Raw genomic sequence first — 16,678 nt, 5'->3', positions numbered from 1 at the left:
TAGCATTTTATTTTATTTTTCACCTTCCAGGCGCACACACAGCTTAGCCCGAGGCCCCACGCCGGCAGCAGTATTTTAGCATTTCATGTAGCAGTTCTAAGCCTACAAAGAACTTTACAATTAGTATCTCATTTATTATCACAACTCTGGTCAGTCAGGATGTGAGATAAAGTGGTTTGCCCAAAGATGCCCAATGAGATTGGGGCTGAGGACTAAACTTAGATCTTCTGGGCTTAAAGTATAGCACTCTATCATCCCACCGTACCAGCTTGTCATATTTTATGTGTATTCACACATGAATGTCCACGTGTGTGTGTGTGTGAGAGAGAGAGCGCGCGCACCAAGATCATTTCATTTTGTGGATTTCCTTTGGATTCACCCCTGGTTACAAACATACGTAATGCAAACAGTGGTTGATTATATGTCACCTAAATCTTGGTTAATTGGAGAGAGGTGGTAAAAATGGTATTACAGACCTGTAAGGTTATATCATATTACAAAATCTGGAAGTAAGAATTGTTGGAGGAAATGTGGAGTGATGGGAACGTACAGTCATATGTGGTGGGATTGTAGTTAATGAATTCTGGAAACAGATTGGTATAGAAATATGGGGAATTGTGGGTAGGAAGGTGGAAATATCTAAATTAATCGTTCTTATTAGCCTGAGTAGCACTGAGTTAGAAACAAAAGAGGAATGTAAATGGGTAAAATTGATGGTAATTGCAGCCAGACAGGTTATAGCAAGTACTTGGAAAAATGCAGAAGGGCTAGAGGTGAACCAATGAGGGGGGGGGGAATTGAAAAATATTATAATCTTAGAATATCTAACTGTGAAGATACATAAAATGAAAGGGTTTAAGGTCAGTAAGAAGGAGGAGGATTGGTTTGAGAAGATATTGAATTATTTGGGCAGGTTTGAACAACTTGGGGCAATTAAAATGTTAAAAGTTAAATAAACCTTGTGGAGGGAGGAGTCTTAAGTTATATAGAATTGTACATATAGCTGATTTGAATATGTTATCATTGATTATGTATACCCAATGTATCAGCCACCTGGGGGGTTTCACTGTTTGTGTTTTGGTTGTTGGTAAAAATAAAATTAAAAAATAAAATTGGAGAGTGGTGACCACGTATACCAAATACGAAAGAAAATTGAGTATAAATATAACCCACTCATTGAGCCTCCCCAACGTGGTAACTGGGTTTCAACTCAACAATACAAAAGGTGGAAAACCCTCCACCTCGCTGTGGAATGGCTCAAGAATGGGATTTTGGCTCAACCTTATTCCACAGCTTGCCATTGCTAGGAAGGAATGGGAAACAGTATGGACGGCAAAGGGTGACTTCTGCATCCTGGTGCCTGTTGGTCTTCCTCTAATTGAACATGAATGAGGCAACTGAAGATGTGCTTGTCTTTGTCATAGCCAAACGTTCCTCTCCGTGGGTTTGAGAGAGAAGGAAGAATATATAGTGTAAGGATGACTTATTCCTTCAAATGGGCAACTTGTTTCTGTCCTCATTCTCCCCCTAGCTCCTGCTGGCCGAAAATCAACGGCAGAGGATGCTTCCAGGGTCCTTAATCTAAATGAGGTGTAATTGCCCCCCAATGGCCATCAGTATGGGAGGGATGCTTTTAGAATAGGATGCAGAGGTTCAAGAGAAGCAGCACTTCTGCGTCCGTACCATCATTTATTTGATCCTGTAAGTGATTGCTGCTCTCCATATTGGTGGCAGAAGATGTGAACTGGCCAAAGAGATTGTCGTCCACAGATGCATATCTGTGTCAACAGTTTCAACGTAGCTTTCTCCCTCAAAAATTAATGATTACAAAAATGTTACTACTTTGTAGTAATGGATGAGATTACTATTTATGTCACAAGAGTTCTAGATTCTTTCATCAGCAAGAGTCTTGATGAATTAAGTGATTTATGAACTTTTTATTTAATGCTCTGTTTCTAAAGTTATAGATTAACTGTGGAACTTTGTTGCTAGTTATGCATCCGAGTATCTTCAAGAGAATCCCTCAATGTCATCCACTGACATGTGGGAGACTACCTTGGTGGGGGTGGTTGCGATCATTATCATCATTGATGTAAGGTATTGGCTATTTGCTACTTGATAAACTTGTACTGTGGGGAACCCAAATGGAAGCGATGCCTTGCTATCACCCAGTCACATGATTATTTATATGTACACGTTTTGCTATTGCCTTCAGCCTTTTGTTTTAAATTCTCAGTCAAAAATCAAGATAAACTGAATCGGCTTCCGCAAACCGACTGAACTTAAGTCCACAACATGTTGTGCATTATATGTGTAGCCTCAGATATTCATATATTTTGCACCAGTATGTCAATATTAAAATGACTGATCTCATCAAATATCTTGCGTGTGTGTGTTTCAAATGCTCTCTGAAATCTCTCTTAGTGACTTCTTCACCATGTATCAAGTGTGGATATAGGTGGTTGCCTGTGAACGCCCAGTGAATGATGCATCCCCTTGCTCATATCATTTTTTAAAAAAATAGTTGTACAGGGCAACCCCTGCATGTACAGAGTGTTTTTCTTCTGTTTTTAAGATGCCCGGGGGAGGCTGAGTTGAGAATGACTCTAAATTACACAATGTTGGAGCTGGGAAATCAATGTCATTAGATATAAGAATAGGTGGCACCTAACTTTCTTAACCTGCTATTTTCCACCCCAGATGTAGGGATAGAACAATTTAGAAGAAGGAGTTGTTGGGATGTTTATTTTAATAGGGAGATGAAGAGATGGAATAAAAAGCTAGGGGATCAAAGATCAAGGCAGTCAGTGGCAGGGGTTTGGGAGGGGAAGTACGATTGCAATGTCAGTACTTGCAGTGCAAACTCTCACATTTCATTCAACTTCTGACAATCTCATGCTTACAGCATCCACATAATAGCTAAAATGGTTGCTGTGGGTGAAATTTCCAGAGAAGCTTTATTTCCCATTGTATTCAAATGGGAATTAGGTGTCTCATTCCATGCTTGCGCAACTGAAGGTTAATATTAACTGTCATATCAACATTTCCCACAAGAAGCCAGGTTTTCTTTCATTGTTTGAAAAAAATCAATACTTTATTGCAAACTATTTATTTCTTCCAAAAGATGTGGTCAGTTAACATTTTAACATTTGAGACACATCTTTCCTTAGAATCAAACCCCAATTTTCAACTGAAGAATCAATAATGAAGCAGGAAGAGACACAAGGAGGAAACAGATTCTGGTGGTAATGGGAGCATGGAGGATGCATGAGAGAAACTATCGTGGTGTTTAGTTGCAAGTTGTGGCCGTATCGGAGAGCACTAAGGAGACGTTGACAACAGTTGGTTTACCCGTGTTCTTGTCCACGGTCTTCTGAGTGCTGTTCATGGGCAGCGCCTCATGTCCCACGACACAAGTGTAACGGTCTCCATGACTCCAGTCACTTTCACTGATGTACAATATGCTATAGACGAAGAACTTTCCTTGTGTCTTGGGCTCTTCTTTGGGTTCACTGAGGTAGAAATCTGCAGAATTCACTGGCTGATCATTGTGGAGCCACTGCAGAAAGATACCTTTGGGGGAGAAACCTTTCACTAGGCAAGTGAGGGTGGCTGTTTCTCGCAGAGCTAGTTCTTCTGAGGTAGGGGGAAGGACATAGACAGCTGGGGTAGATTGGGGGCCACCTGGAAGGTGAAAAAAGAAGAAAAGGAATGAAGAGACAATCAAATGTGCATTGCTTATCATTTTTACCCACAATTCCTTTTGTTTCATGAGACCTGACTTAACCTTTGGCCTCTCGGATATATAGGCTTGGCTGTTTTGAGAGAGACAGGGCACTTTAAGAACCAGAGTGAAGCCTTTCAAAAAGGGAACTGGGCAAGTCAGATTGGCGAGGCAGCAAAATGGATCAAGTCCTAGTTTTGATGCAACAGCCGTTTATGGACCAGAAATGGACCTAGTTTTTACTGAACAGTTGGATCACATGGTTCTCCCTAAAGTATAGGAGGCAATGCTAAGAAGATTGACACTGCTGATACTAGAGTAGGACACCTTGCACTAGAGCAAGGTGAGAATACAGGTTCCATCTGACAGCAGAGGAGTGTGGACTGAAGTTCACTACGTGGCCTTCATCAAGTCGTAGTCACTCAGGTTGGCCTAGTTCAATGGTTCATAACGGTAAGAGTTCCAAAAGCAGCTGTCAAAATAATAAGTAAGGAAAGTGTCCACTGGGATACCCTAATAGGAGCTCATAGGTTCCAGCAGCTACTGAAGTAAGGGCATCATTGAATACGCTGAAGGAGTTTTTTTTGAAGGCCGCTGACTTTCTACCAAATTTCTCTTCAGGTGGCAACTATTCTGAGGGTGGATGAGGAGCCTGACAGATCTAGGGATCTGTGAAAACACGCAACGCTAATGTGTAATCTTTCCATGGGATGAAGTAAAACAGGTACCTACCATTAAACTTTTTCAAAGTTTTGTCGATAGGTTCAGGAAGTAAGCCTGGGAAATTAACTTTGCATGTGAACGTTTCATAGCTGTCCCACTCTGTGGCGCACACGGTGGCTGTAGCATCAATGTAAGTAAGCCCGTTAGCCTGATCTTCTGGCTTTCCAAGTTCGGTCTTCAGTAGTGTTTGGTCAGATTCTTTTGTCCAGGTAACATTCAGTGCCGAAAGATCCAGTTCAAGGGGTACGTTTGAAATTCTGCAGGTCAGCTTGGCTAACTTGGTCTGGAAGATGTCAGCGAAGGATGGTGGGATTGCTTCCACACGGACATCCTCGTTACAAGAAAGGTCACCTGAAGAATGACATGAGATAAGTGAGAACTAGGTTTGGTTCCACAGTAATTAAGACAACAGAACACACCAGTGTTCCATACACTGTTGGCAATCAATGCTTTAAACACCCAACTTACTTCAAAGTCTCCTTCCTCATGCCCAAATCAAATTCTCTTAACCTTTGCTGAATACTGGCTATATATAATGTGTGGCTTGACCCTAAGATCAACTGGGAATTTCCTCTCACTACCTGTGTACTATGTTCTGCAGGAAAGAACTTGTAGAAATGAGCTCTTGTGTGTTCCACAAGATGGACTTCATTACTTTGGGGACCCACCAAAGCTATGAATCTTTTGAGAAAAGCTACAGGATAGGGCTTTCAGAATTATGGCACGACCCTTTTAAATAGCAAATTTGAGCTAGGAGATTTTACATTTGTAGAACAATATCAACATGGGTCTTTAGCATAGAGGAGAATATTTAATACATTGATATCAGAATATGGATGAACTGAGATCTCACCCAACATTGAAATTATTGTTTCTCTCCCCTCCTAATCATTCTGGGTGTATGCTGAAGGATACAGGTGTTGTTGTTTTTTTTTAATAGGGTTGCATTGAGCAGTGGAAATGGGACTGGAGATAGATTATTCTTATTCTGAATGGTCAGATTTCTCATAAAAGAACAGTGAAGCTCACCTTCACAAAAAGAGTTCTTGTTGATCTTGAGTGTGTCATTGAAGTCCTTGCCATTCACCGCACAAGAGAAGGTAATGTCGCTGAGCCAGTCTCTCTTGGTGACTATGAGTTCACTCTTTATGCTGTAACCACTGCCCTCTCGGATTGGCTGGGTGGTGGTGAAGCCAGAGTCAAGTACCTGTCCCTTCTTCAGCCACTGAAGTGTGTACTTGCTGGAGGGAAGGTTAACTACGCTGCAGGTGATGGTGGCATTCAGGTAACTGCCAAAAAAGGCTTGAATGGGTGGTGCACGTACAGACATCTCAGGTTTTGGCGTTTCGACTGACGTATCTACTCGAGAAAGAGGGGGAATTGCAAGAAAGAATGAATTATGGCAGGTGGGTACAACACTCTCAACAGAAAAAATGTAAATATGTAAGGACTGGAGTTACATATATGTGTATATTCAGCTGTATTTAGGAATACATGTTCACATGATTGTCTTTTAGCTGTATTGTGATGCATACTGGAGAAACATGTTCACATTCTTTTGACTCAATGGGAAGCAGGGCTTCATTTGAGTCAAGGCTAAGCTGGGCTGAGCCTTCAGAGTCACAGCACAGCATTGGAGCAAATGGAAGGAATGTGCACTGCTGGGCATGTGCAAAGCACATTTCCCATGCTACAAGTGAGGCATATCCTACTCAGCTAGGACAGAGGATGCAGCTTTGATCTCCTCTTTTAGAAACATATCAGCACCTCTGAAAGTATGTGCCACAATAGACAGCCTCTGACTACTTGTGTCTAATCTTTTGAAGACGGCCTGTGTTGTTATGTTGGATATGTTGAACAAGACGAGACAAATACATTCACTTACCGCAGCCACGGACCACTCGTATCACTGCGTTTCCAGAAGGGTGGTCAGCCTTGCAGTAAAATGGATCATAATTTGTCCAATCAGCAGATGGGACAAGTGCCTGGGAACTTGCGGTGTAAGTCCCACTGGAGCCGAGTACTGAAGGAAACTTCTTGGACGTGATTGTACTGTCACTGACATTGTTCTTATTGTTCCAGGAGAAAGTGACCGAGTCAGGAAGGAAATTCTTGGCCAAGCACCCGATGGTGACCTTTTCACTGCCCTCGCTCCCAGGAGAAGCAATGAGAGGGAAAAGAGATGGGGCAGCTGAGGGAACTGAGGGAGAAGAAAAGCAGAAGGATGGAGGGTTTTTGGAAGGTGTTAAAAGTTCAGCTGGGGTTAACTAACTGAAAGGAAGCAAACCGTTGCATTGTTGAGAAAGAGAGACAAGGGTATCAAACATGAGTATATGTGTGTTACTAGATGGATTGTTGCATTGTTGAGGTGTTTTTCAACACAAAATCAACATTTTGGATGTATTTGTGTTTAACCCCATTCTGCATGAAATATACCCAGCCTTCTCCCTCCTTCACTTTGTAAGTAGAATTCCCTTTCTCCTAGTTCTCAGCCATAACTTATAGCTAGTGTAGGGTGTTTAAGAACCTGAGCTATGAACTTCGGAGTCTAGTCAATCCAGACATACGTGACCTTAGCCTCATCACTCTGGACCACTTCGGAAACAATACTGTTGTAAGAATTGCAGTTAATGAACATACAGCATCTGGGGAAAGTGAATAAATATGTACAGCATTGTTACTGAATAGCATCAGCTGGAGAAACACGCTGCCTAATATTCCCCTTTCATCACTGATGAATAACAACTGGCCAAAGCTCTGAAAAGAAATGTTGGTCATGCTTCCCTATAATAACCATCAGAAAGGCTATTTACTCTCAGTGAAGGAGCAAGAACCACCAGAAAAGCTGTTTCATTATGTCTGTTATCCAGAGGTCCATGCTAGGAACCATTTTTATAACAACCATGAAGCACAACCCTATCCCTGTCTTCTCAAAGGTAAGTCCCACTGAATATAATGGGGCGTATAAGTGCATATAAAAGTAAGTGCATATAAAATCTAAGCAGAAATGAGCTGGCAGCGAGGAGAATGCAACTGGAGTAGAAACATTGTGAGGCTGTTCATTTTGCTTTCTGTGGAGTTCACATCTGGCTTATTCTGTTGTACAGTATTTGCTTCATTACAACGCTTCTAGGGAGTCAGATGCACCCTCTGAAATGGTCACATTTTTAAAAAAGTGGGCAATGTCAGACGCGGAAAAATGGAATGAAGATTTCGAGATTTCAAGGAGCACAGAGACTTTCTTGCAAAATCACGAGCCATTTCATATTCTGATTACCGTTCAACACTGCTATGTTATACAGTACCCTTCCATACCAGAACAGCATAACCAGCAAAAGAATCAAAACGATTTTTGTAAAAGGAAACCCAATCACTTCAAAGAAAGCTAATTCAACAGAAATATGACATCTTTCATTGTACTACACTTATTGACACCATGAATCTCCTTAGCTATATCTAATGCAGTAAGCCCTTGACTCCTTTTAAACCATCAAAGGGAATCTGCACTGTGTTGCAGGTTAATATTTCTGACACCAATGAGCACCCCCCCATATAAAGCACAAAGCAATGGTTAAATAGTGATTATTCCCTGGCTAAACTCGGAACTATTTCAGATGGGTTGTCGTAGCTTTTGGCTCTGCACCAACGAAGGGCAGAGCAGCAGCCATAGGCACCCTGACCTGTTTCTTCATTCGGCAACTAGAATCTGTGAGACTAAAACACATACATAGTTATGGTTGCCAACTGACCAGGAAAACTGCTCTGCTCTTCTCCTGTGCCTTCAGCAGCAACTTGATGCACAGAAATCAGCAGGTGACCTTTGTCACAGCAAGGATGTCAGCGTATCAGACTGCTGTTAAAGGTGCAGCTACTCTGGTCTGTTGAAATGGCGGCAACTGTGCCCAAACGAAACAAGTGATATGCAATCGAGTACAGCTATGCTGAATGAGAGAGACCTGAACTCCATCCCAATACAATAACTGTATCTAATGCAATCTCAAGTCTGAAGCTGCTCAGGATACAACTTGGGTCATCCATGCCTGGTTCAGTAGCTGTCTTGATTGCACATTATGAAGCTTATAATTTTCCAGCTAGTCTTGCACTGGCAAGCCAAAGGAGTTGCAAAAACTATGTTGGGCTGGGAGATTTGCAGGTTTGTGGACACTGGAAAGGAGGCACCTTTCCCTTCCCCAACAGCCATCCTAAGCAGTATAGAATGGGGAGACTTGCGTGCCTTCCTACCCAGAGCTGGGCATGGGAGAGCCAGGAGGAAGCTGGCTGAGCCACTAACCTCCCCACAAATGGTGCTGAGATATGCACCATTTGTCCCCCACCTGGCTCCTGATGCTTGCAATCACTTGGGGATGAGGCTGAGCGGCTCCTTCCATGTTTCTCAAAGACAGGGCTGAGCTGTGTGGATTGAATACCTTCACATGGAGTGCCAGGTTTTAGGGAGGCAGGCAGAGGTGGGCCAGGTGGAGACAAATTGCTTACCTCAAAGCCTTTCTAAAACCTGTACTAAACTGAAGTTCCCAGCCCCTACTGAACATAGGAGGCTGAATTATACCGAGTCAGACCATTGGGTCCATCTAGCACAGTACTGTCCGCATTGCCTGACAGCAGCTCTCTAGGATTTGTGCCATCCCTTGGCTCTTTCCATGGGCCTCTGGATGAGGCTCTTAAAACAGCTGGGAGAAATTAATTGCTCTCCTCAGCTTGTCTCACATCTGCTTCTGAGTTAGCAAGCTTTCTGCCTCCTGGTTAAGTCTTAAGTTTCAGGGAGGCTAAGCGGAGGACACAGTTGCTTTTTCCAGCCTTCTCAAAGCTTGTGTCAGACAGCTCTCAACAGGGAACCATGCAATTCTTTCAGCTGAGTATATGCACTCGGGGAGGACAGGCTGAAGGAGCCAGCCCTCCCCAAGCCAGTGCTGATCTTGGAGGTTTGCAAGGCTCCTAGCTGAGAATCAAGCTTCGTAGAAATCCCTGTTGCATCTCCAACCCTGCTATATAGCTCTGAAAAAAACTCACCTCCTAGGTGAGAGGTGGGCTTTGGAGAAGCAAGGGGGCAATGATGGTGCTTTCTCCATCATTTTGAACACAGAGCCCTCGCTGCAGCTGAACACTTGGCTTCAGAGAGATCCTGGGTGCTTCCTGCACTATAGCTATAGCTGCTGGAAATCTGAGAAGCTTGCCTGAATCACAACTCAACACTGGGCTTCCACAAAATTAGGGGATGCCAAAAATTGCCCCCATCACAAAAGCCAGAAATGAAGGCAAACCCACTCAACTCTTGCCTAGCTAAACCCTGGGCTTCAGAGAGAGCCCAGTTGCCTCTCTGTCCCAATTTCAGCTGCTATAGCACTGGAAATATTTCTTATCTCAGGGCTGAGCGGTGAGCTTCAGAGAAGCTGGAGCTTTGCCCATCAGCCACCCAGTTTTTCCTCAGCTGAACACTCAGCTTCAGAAAGACTCTGGGTGCTCCTCCAACTCAGCTAGAACTGCTATAGATCTCCATGCTTGCATGTAGTTCTCTTTCCAACAACCTAAGGGGCTTCCGAAAGCTTCCCCCATCATTCTCAGAGCCAGAGCTGAGCAGCAAGCCCTCCAGTTGAGCCCTCGGCTTCAGAGAGACTCTCACTTTTCCCTCTGCCCTTGCTATTGCTGCTATGGATGGGAAAAGCTTGCATAAGAAAAAGCTAGGGGCTTTTTAACACTATTTCCAAAGCTGTATGTCAGCAGGAAAACACACAGCTCTCTCTTAGCTCAGCGCTGGGCTTCAGAGAGACCTTGGTCATCATCTCTGGCTGCCATTGATATGAAAAGTTTGCAAGTCCCCCAGAGGAGCAGTCAAGGGAGCTAGGCGGTTGCCAGATCCCCTGCCGCAATCATTCTGAAAGCTGCAGCCAAGTTGGGAGCCATCCAGCTCTTTCTCAGCAGAACACTGGGCTTCAGGCTTTGGCTGGCTGGTCTCCCTGCCCTAGGTTCAGCTGCTATCAGTCTAAAACTGAAACAGATTTGAGACACGGTTTGCATGGATCCCAGCTCAGTGCTGGGCTTCAATGCAAGCCAGTGGGTCTCGAGAGTCTCCCACATAGTTCCCAAGCCCAGAAATCCAAGGGGAACAATGGAGCTTTCTCCTAGCTGAGCATTTGGCTATAGAGAGAATCTGGCTGCTCCTCCAGCTTAGCTACAGCTGCCAGAGGCAGGAGAGGCTTACATTCATCTCAGATGAGTCTTAGGCTTCAAAGACGTTAGTGGGCTATCAGGAGCCATCATTTCCAAAGCCAGAGCTGAGGGGCGAAACTGCCCAGCTCTTACCCAGCAAAGCACTGGGCTATAGAGAGACTCCAGTTACATCCCCAACCCAGCTACAGCTTTGGATGACCTAGGGAGCTGCTGGAACCTTCCCTATCATTCTCAAGAGTCCCAGCAGAGTCCCGAGCCACCCAGCCCGGCCCTGGCCAAGTGGTGGCCCCAGTTGTCGCTGCTGTAGCTCCGTTAAAATTTCCTAGCTGGGCAGTGGGCTTCAGAAAAACTAGGGGACTGCTGCTGCTGGTGCTTTGCCCACCATTCCCAGAGACACAGTTGAACACCAAGCCATCCAGCTCTTCCACAACTGAGTACTGGCCCACAACTGAGTACTGGCCCTTCTAGCCTCAGCTGCAGCTGCTACAGCTACGAAAAGATTTCCTAGCTCCCAGCCAAGCGGTCGGCTTCAGATAAGCTAAGCAACTGCCGGTGTTTTCCCTGCCATTTTGGAAGCTGTAGCTGAGCACAGAGCCACTGAGCTGTTCCTCAACCGAGCTTCAGGTTTCCCTCCCTGCCACAGCCGTAGCTGCTATAGCTCTGAAGATATTAACCAGCTCCTAGCCGAGCGGTGTGCTTCAGATAAGCTAGGGTGGTAGCTGGAATGTTCCCAGCATTCTTGGAGCTGCAGCTCAGTACCGAGCTGCCTAGCTCTTCCCTGGCTGTGCACTGGGCTCAAGGCTGCTGTCCCAGCCCAAGCTTTAGCTGCTATAGCTCTGAAAAGATTTCCTAGTTCCTAGCTGAGCTGTGGATGACCGAGGGAGCTGTTGGAACCTTCCCGATCATTCTCAAGAGCAACAGCACAGTACTGAGACACCCAGCCCTGCCCTGGCTAAGCAGTGGGCTTTCGGTTGCCCTCTCTGCCCCAGCAGTAGCTGCTATAGCCTTGAAAGATTCCAAGTTCCCCAGAGAAGCTAGGGAGCTGCTGGAACCTTTCCCATCATTCCGAAGAGCTACAGCTCTGCACAGAGCTATCCTGCCCTTCCCTGGCTAAACAGTGGGCTTTAGGTTGCCCTCCCAGCCTCAACTGCAGCTACCATAGCTCTGAAATCATTTTCTAGCTCCTAGCCAAGTGGTGGGCTTCAGAGAAGCTAGCGATTTTGCTGGAACGTTCCCACCATTCTCAGAGGTACTGTCCACCTCTTCCCTGGCTGTGCACTGGGCTCAAGGCTGCTTTCCCAGCCCTAGCATTAGCTGCTATAGCTCTGAAAAGATATCCTAGTTCCTACCTGAGCTGTGGAAGACCGAGGGAGCTGCTGGAACCTTCCCTACCATTCTCCAGAGCAACAGCACAGTACTGAGACACCCAGCCCTGCCCCGGCTAAGCAATGGGCTTTCGGTTGCCCTCTCTGCCCCAGCAGTAGCTGCTATAGTCCTGAAAGGTTCCTAGCTCCTAGCTAAACTGTGGGCTTCAGAGAAGCTAGGGAGCTGCTGGAACCTTTCCCATCATTCCGAAGAGCTACAGCTCAGCACAGAGCTATCCTGCACTTCCCTGGCTAAACAGTGGGCTTTAGGTTGCCCTCCCAGCCTCAACTGCAGCTACCGTAGCTCTGAAATCATTTTCTAGCTCCTAGCCAAGTGGTGGGCTTCAGAGAAGCTAGTGGTTTTGCTGGAAAGTTCCCACCATTCTCAGAGGTACTGTCCAGCTCTTCCCTGGTTGTGCACTGGGCTCAAGGCTGCTGTCCCAGCCCTAGCTTTAGCTGCTATAGCTCTGAAAAGGCTTCCTAGCTCCTACTCGCTCGGTGGGCTTCAGATAATCTAGGGGGCTGCTGAAGTGTTCTCAGAGACACAGCTGAGCACCAAGCCACCCAGCTGGTGCCTGGCTAAGGGCACCAGCTAGGTTGCCCTCCTAGCCCCAGCTGTAGCTGCTATAGCTCTGAAAACATTTCATAGCTCCTAGCTGAGCGGTGGTCATCAGAGAAGCTAGGGGGCTGCTGGTGCTTTCCCCGATGTCTCCCAAGCTGCCACTGGTCACAGGCCTACCCAGCTCTTCCATAGCTAAGTTCTGGGGTTTAGGTTGCCCTCCCTGCCCAAGCTGTAGCTACTATAGGGATCAAAACTGTTGGAGCTCTGTGAGGCTCGTGTGCTTCCCAGTTCAGTGATGGGCTTTGGAGAAGCTAGGAGGGTGCCATAACACCCCCCTTGCCTTGCTACCAAAGCCACAGCTCAGCAGAGAGTCCTCCAGCTTTGCCTGGCTGAGCTCTTGGCTTCAGCGAGGTTCAGGTTGCCCCTCAACCTCCCGCTACAGCTGCTAGAGATCTGAAAGGCTTGCATGCATTCCAGCTCAGTAGCTTATCCAACTTGGATAAGCTAAGGGATCTCCGGAGCGATTCCCTCCATCGCTCCCAAAGCTGCATCTGAGTCTGAAACTCTTCCGTAGCTAGGTACTGAGCCTCAAAGAGATACTCCGTGCTGCCATGCCCCAGCTAGGGCCGCTATGGATCTGAAAGATTTGATGCCTGCTGACTGAGGATGCTGGGTGGGTCTAGTTGACCACCCAGGCACTCCAGAACTAGTAGTACGTTGGGTAAAAGGTTGGATACCACCTCACTGAGCATGGGATGCCAAACATCCCAATCAGCTGGGAAAACTACTGTTAAATACACCCAAAGTAAAGCCTTGTATTGATCCTCATATTACAAATTTAGAAATCATGCCAGTTAGAGATGTGGGAAAATCCCTACATGATTATTCACTGTTAAATAAATTAATAGTCTAGCAGTGGTTTGTTATTGTAAGCTTTCCTGAGTTAGCTTGATATAAACTCTGATAATTAAAAAATAATTCCATTTGTCGGTCAAAATTCTAGTGAAGTCTATCACTTATTTGAATCAATCAATCAATCAATCAATCAATCAAATTAAAACTACTACAAAGAGAGGTGGAAGTTTCAATCAAAAGCAGAAATATACTCTACAGAGATAAACTATCTCAAAACCCTGACTGCATAGGACAAAACAAATCCAGTTAAAACAGAAAAACCCATAAAAGTTACTCAGAAAAACCAAAAAACAACAATAAATTATAATTTCCTGCCACAAATTCATTCACTCTTAAAATCTGTCTCATTATTTCACAAAAATAAGCAACAGAAGAGAACACTATTAAAATATCCCAATATATTTTCATGTAAATTGTTAATAAATGTTAAATTTGTTCAAAATAGATAAAAATAATAATTGACATATTCTAAATTGTAGTAAAATAATAATAATCAAATAAAATGTTGAAAAAAGAGGAATAAAGCATTTTTTCCTTACCATTTAAATGTATGATTTCTACACGAAAAAGATTCACAAACTTCTAGAGTCCAGAACCAATTGCTTACGGAACAGACATTCATCTTTTTTCTTTAAACCAAAAAATGCTAAATCTGGGTTATTTTTTGTGGGGAAAACAGAGATCTTTCAAAGACAGGTGTTATTCTGTTGTTTTCGAAACATTCAAGGCTATTTTCCACCATGTGAAACCACTGTGGGTGCTAGAAACTCCATGAAATGGAACACAAGGGCTTAAAATAAATCAAAACAGAGAAACGAATCTTTAGCCACCTGTTGTCTTAATCTGCTCCCCCCCCCCCAAAACGTTCCTGTTTAGTAATCGGCCATTTTCTTGTCACAAAAAAAGAAAAGAATAGATGCAACCCTTCAAAATCTTTTTTTGATTGTGCTAATTATTTTAGATTCTGATGCATATTAATTAGCACTCCATTAATTTCACAGTGCATGAGCATCAGGAGTAAGGTGCAATTTGCTCAAAGGCTTAATCTGAGCCGGGAGCCAAAGAAACATAAATTCAATTGCAGAATTCAGCCTCAGAATTAGTTAAACAAACAAACAAACAAACAAAAGACTAGTAAGTCTCTAAGCGTGTTAAAAGTACCTTGCCCTCACCACTGAGGAAAGCTAAGCAGAACCCACAGGTTGGTAACAGTTTAATTTAGAGAGAATAAAGGGAGGTAGATAAAGAAATAACAGTGGCATATTAAAGATGTCTTAAGTTTGTTGTGAAGTGAATTTTAGGAGAGAAACTACTTCACCTGATGCACACAAGGACTTTATTGATCTGGCAAAGTAGGATTTTCCCTCTGAAATTCATTCCGCAACACTTATTTACTCTTTAAAGTGTCACAGGACTTTGTCTATAACTGCAACCTAGTATTATGCTTGACTGAAAGATAGATAGACAGAAAATAATAAGATGGGATGAATCCTGAACTACTGAAGGGTAGACAGAAAAAAATGAACAAATTAAAGAATAAACAAACGGGAGGGAACTACTGAGAAAGAGTGGATAGACAGATTTCTAAATTATGCTTTTGTTATAAGAATGCAGTTCTATTTGTCCATTTAAACTTTTGATCCACTAAGGAATAGAATTAGACACTACCAAGGCACAAATATCCCCCCCCCCCATCTTAAATCTATATGACACATATAATTGCAGCTTTTAAGTTCCTTTAAGGCTTTCAAAATGCACTGGAGATTGACAAAACCAAGCAACCCAAAGAGAAATCCCATCTGCTCAGTTATGAATGAAATTAGTTCTGAATTAGAAAAAATATTGATTTACCTGAACTAACGGCGACAAAGGTCCCAGGTCCCCAGTAGCCTAATCCGTAGTATACACACTAACACAATTGTCTGGAGATACTGTATTTAACAAACTGTCCCTTCAGCTTAGTTCTTCGCTAATCTCTTAGAAGGAGTCTAACAGATTCTGATTCTAACAAAATTTCTTCTCATATATTCCGCAGTATTTTTGCAAGCGCAACCTTTCTAGACTATTGCAATTGTGTAGCGAACATATTAAAACATTTTCAGGGAAAGCGTAAAAATATAATTGTAGGGATGGAGAAAAGACTGTGGCAGAGTAATTTTGGTTTTTGGTTTACAAGCTATATGGGAGACAAAGTATTAAATTCTCACTGAAATAGACCTCAGTAAATCCAAAGAAAGTTGCCTTAGGCAATCAGTATTTACAAGGAAGATCATTGCAAAGAAGTACATGAGAGAAATAAATATTTTTACCTGTTGTAACAGTGACGAAGGTGCCTGGTCCCCAGTGATCAAACCAGTTGTCACATTGGAATATGTTTATGGGGAGAGGCTGCAAAAACTTTCATTGATCGATCGACTGTTTTTGAATTGCTGAATAATCTTGTCTACTCAATTACTCCAAATGGGTATGCACCTCTATGTACACTTACTTGGTAGTAAGACACATAGAATTCTGTGGCACTTACATCCAAGTAAACATGCATAGGACAAGCCTGTAAGATTTACTTTGCGGTATAAGATTTTTCAGAACATGGGTAGGGGAAAAAAAGTCTAAGCCTACTTTAAATCTCAATCCTAAACACACATATTGGAAGTAAATTCCACACATTTAAATGAAAGGTATATTTTCTAAGTAAGCGAGTTTGAGATAGCAGTTTATATAAGAAAAGAAGAATTATCTTTCCAGACCGGACCAAAGGGTCCATCCGTTCCAGAACTTGACCAGACATTCTTATTTCTCTGGAACGGTCTCATTAAACTGAACTGGACTTCTCTGGAGTCCTGTAAGACTCCCTCAATTCCCAGAACATGCCCCACAACAGGAACACTTGAGTTTCAAAAACATAAAGAACGGGAATGACTAACATTTCAAAGACATCACTTAAAAAATAGGAACAAACTCTGCATTTAAGGAATACAGGTGAGAAAATGAATTAAAATCATACCTGAAGTGACATAGACCATGGTCCCTGGTCCCCAGTAGTCGAAGTAGTCACAGTGCCCCAACTCTTTCTATCCCATGCACAAAAACCTAATATGGAATGCTTCTGTTCTTTGCAACCCACAAAACTATCCCTTAAATGATAGTTTTAACGCACACTCAATATAAATATGGGGGTTTTTAATTGGCTTAAGATGCAGAACA

The 16,678-nt window shown here is 43.5% G+C and overlaps 1 protein-coding gene, 1 long non-coding RNA gene and 2 gene segments (V, D, J or C); 1 reads left to right on the top strand and 3 right to left on the bottom strand.

The window, feature by feature from the left end:
* LOC308461686 (uncharacterized protein) overlaps positions 1–16,678 on the bottom strand; it is a 98,303-nt gene that overhangs the window by 24,604 nt on the left and 57,021 nt on the right. The window contains exon 1 of one of the 4 annotated variants that reach the window (XM_080978813.1): positions 14,014–15,314. The exons of the other annotated variants lie outside the window; for them this stretch is intronic. The gene's annotated coding sequence lies outside the window, so the exon portion shown is untranslated. Of the gene's footprint in view, positions 1–14,013; positions 15,315–16,678 lie in introns of those variants that run through there. 4 annotated transcript variants of the gene reach the window in all.
* The window catches only part of LOC308461715 (immunoglobulin heavy constant mu-like), a 61,593-nt gene that overhangs the window by 40,999 nt on the left and 3,916 nt on the right, over positions 1–16,678 (bottom strand).
* LOC308461693 (Ig mu chain C region secreted form-like) lies at positions 3,094–16,539 on the bottom strand. The segment is given in 5 exons: positions 16,479–16,539; positions 6,333–6,647; positions 5,477–5,806; positions 4,457–4,798; positions 3,094–3,684 (listed from the first exon to the last, which is right to left on the bottom strand).
* LOC308461722 lies at positions 5,714–13,212 on the top strand. The gene is made up of 3 exons (XR_013978949.1): positions 5,714–5,853; positions 6,530–9,482; positions 12,654–13,212. It is a non-coding gene; the product is annotated as an uncharacterized lncRNA (long non-coding RNA).

Source organism: Podarcis pityusensis (assembly GCF_964106645.2).
Source record: "Podarcis pityusensis genome assembly, chromosome: 13".
Classification (NCBI taxonomy): Eukaryota; Metazoa; Chordata; class Lepidosauria; order Squamata; family Lacertidae; genus Podarcis; species Podarcis pityusensis.
Note: the sequence above shows the minus strand (reverse complement) of the source record. Positions and strands in the feature narration are given on the sequence as shown.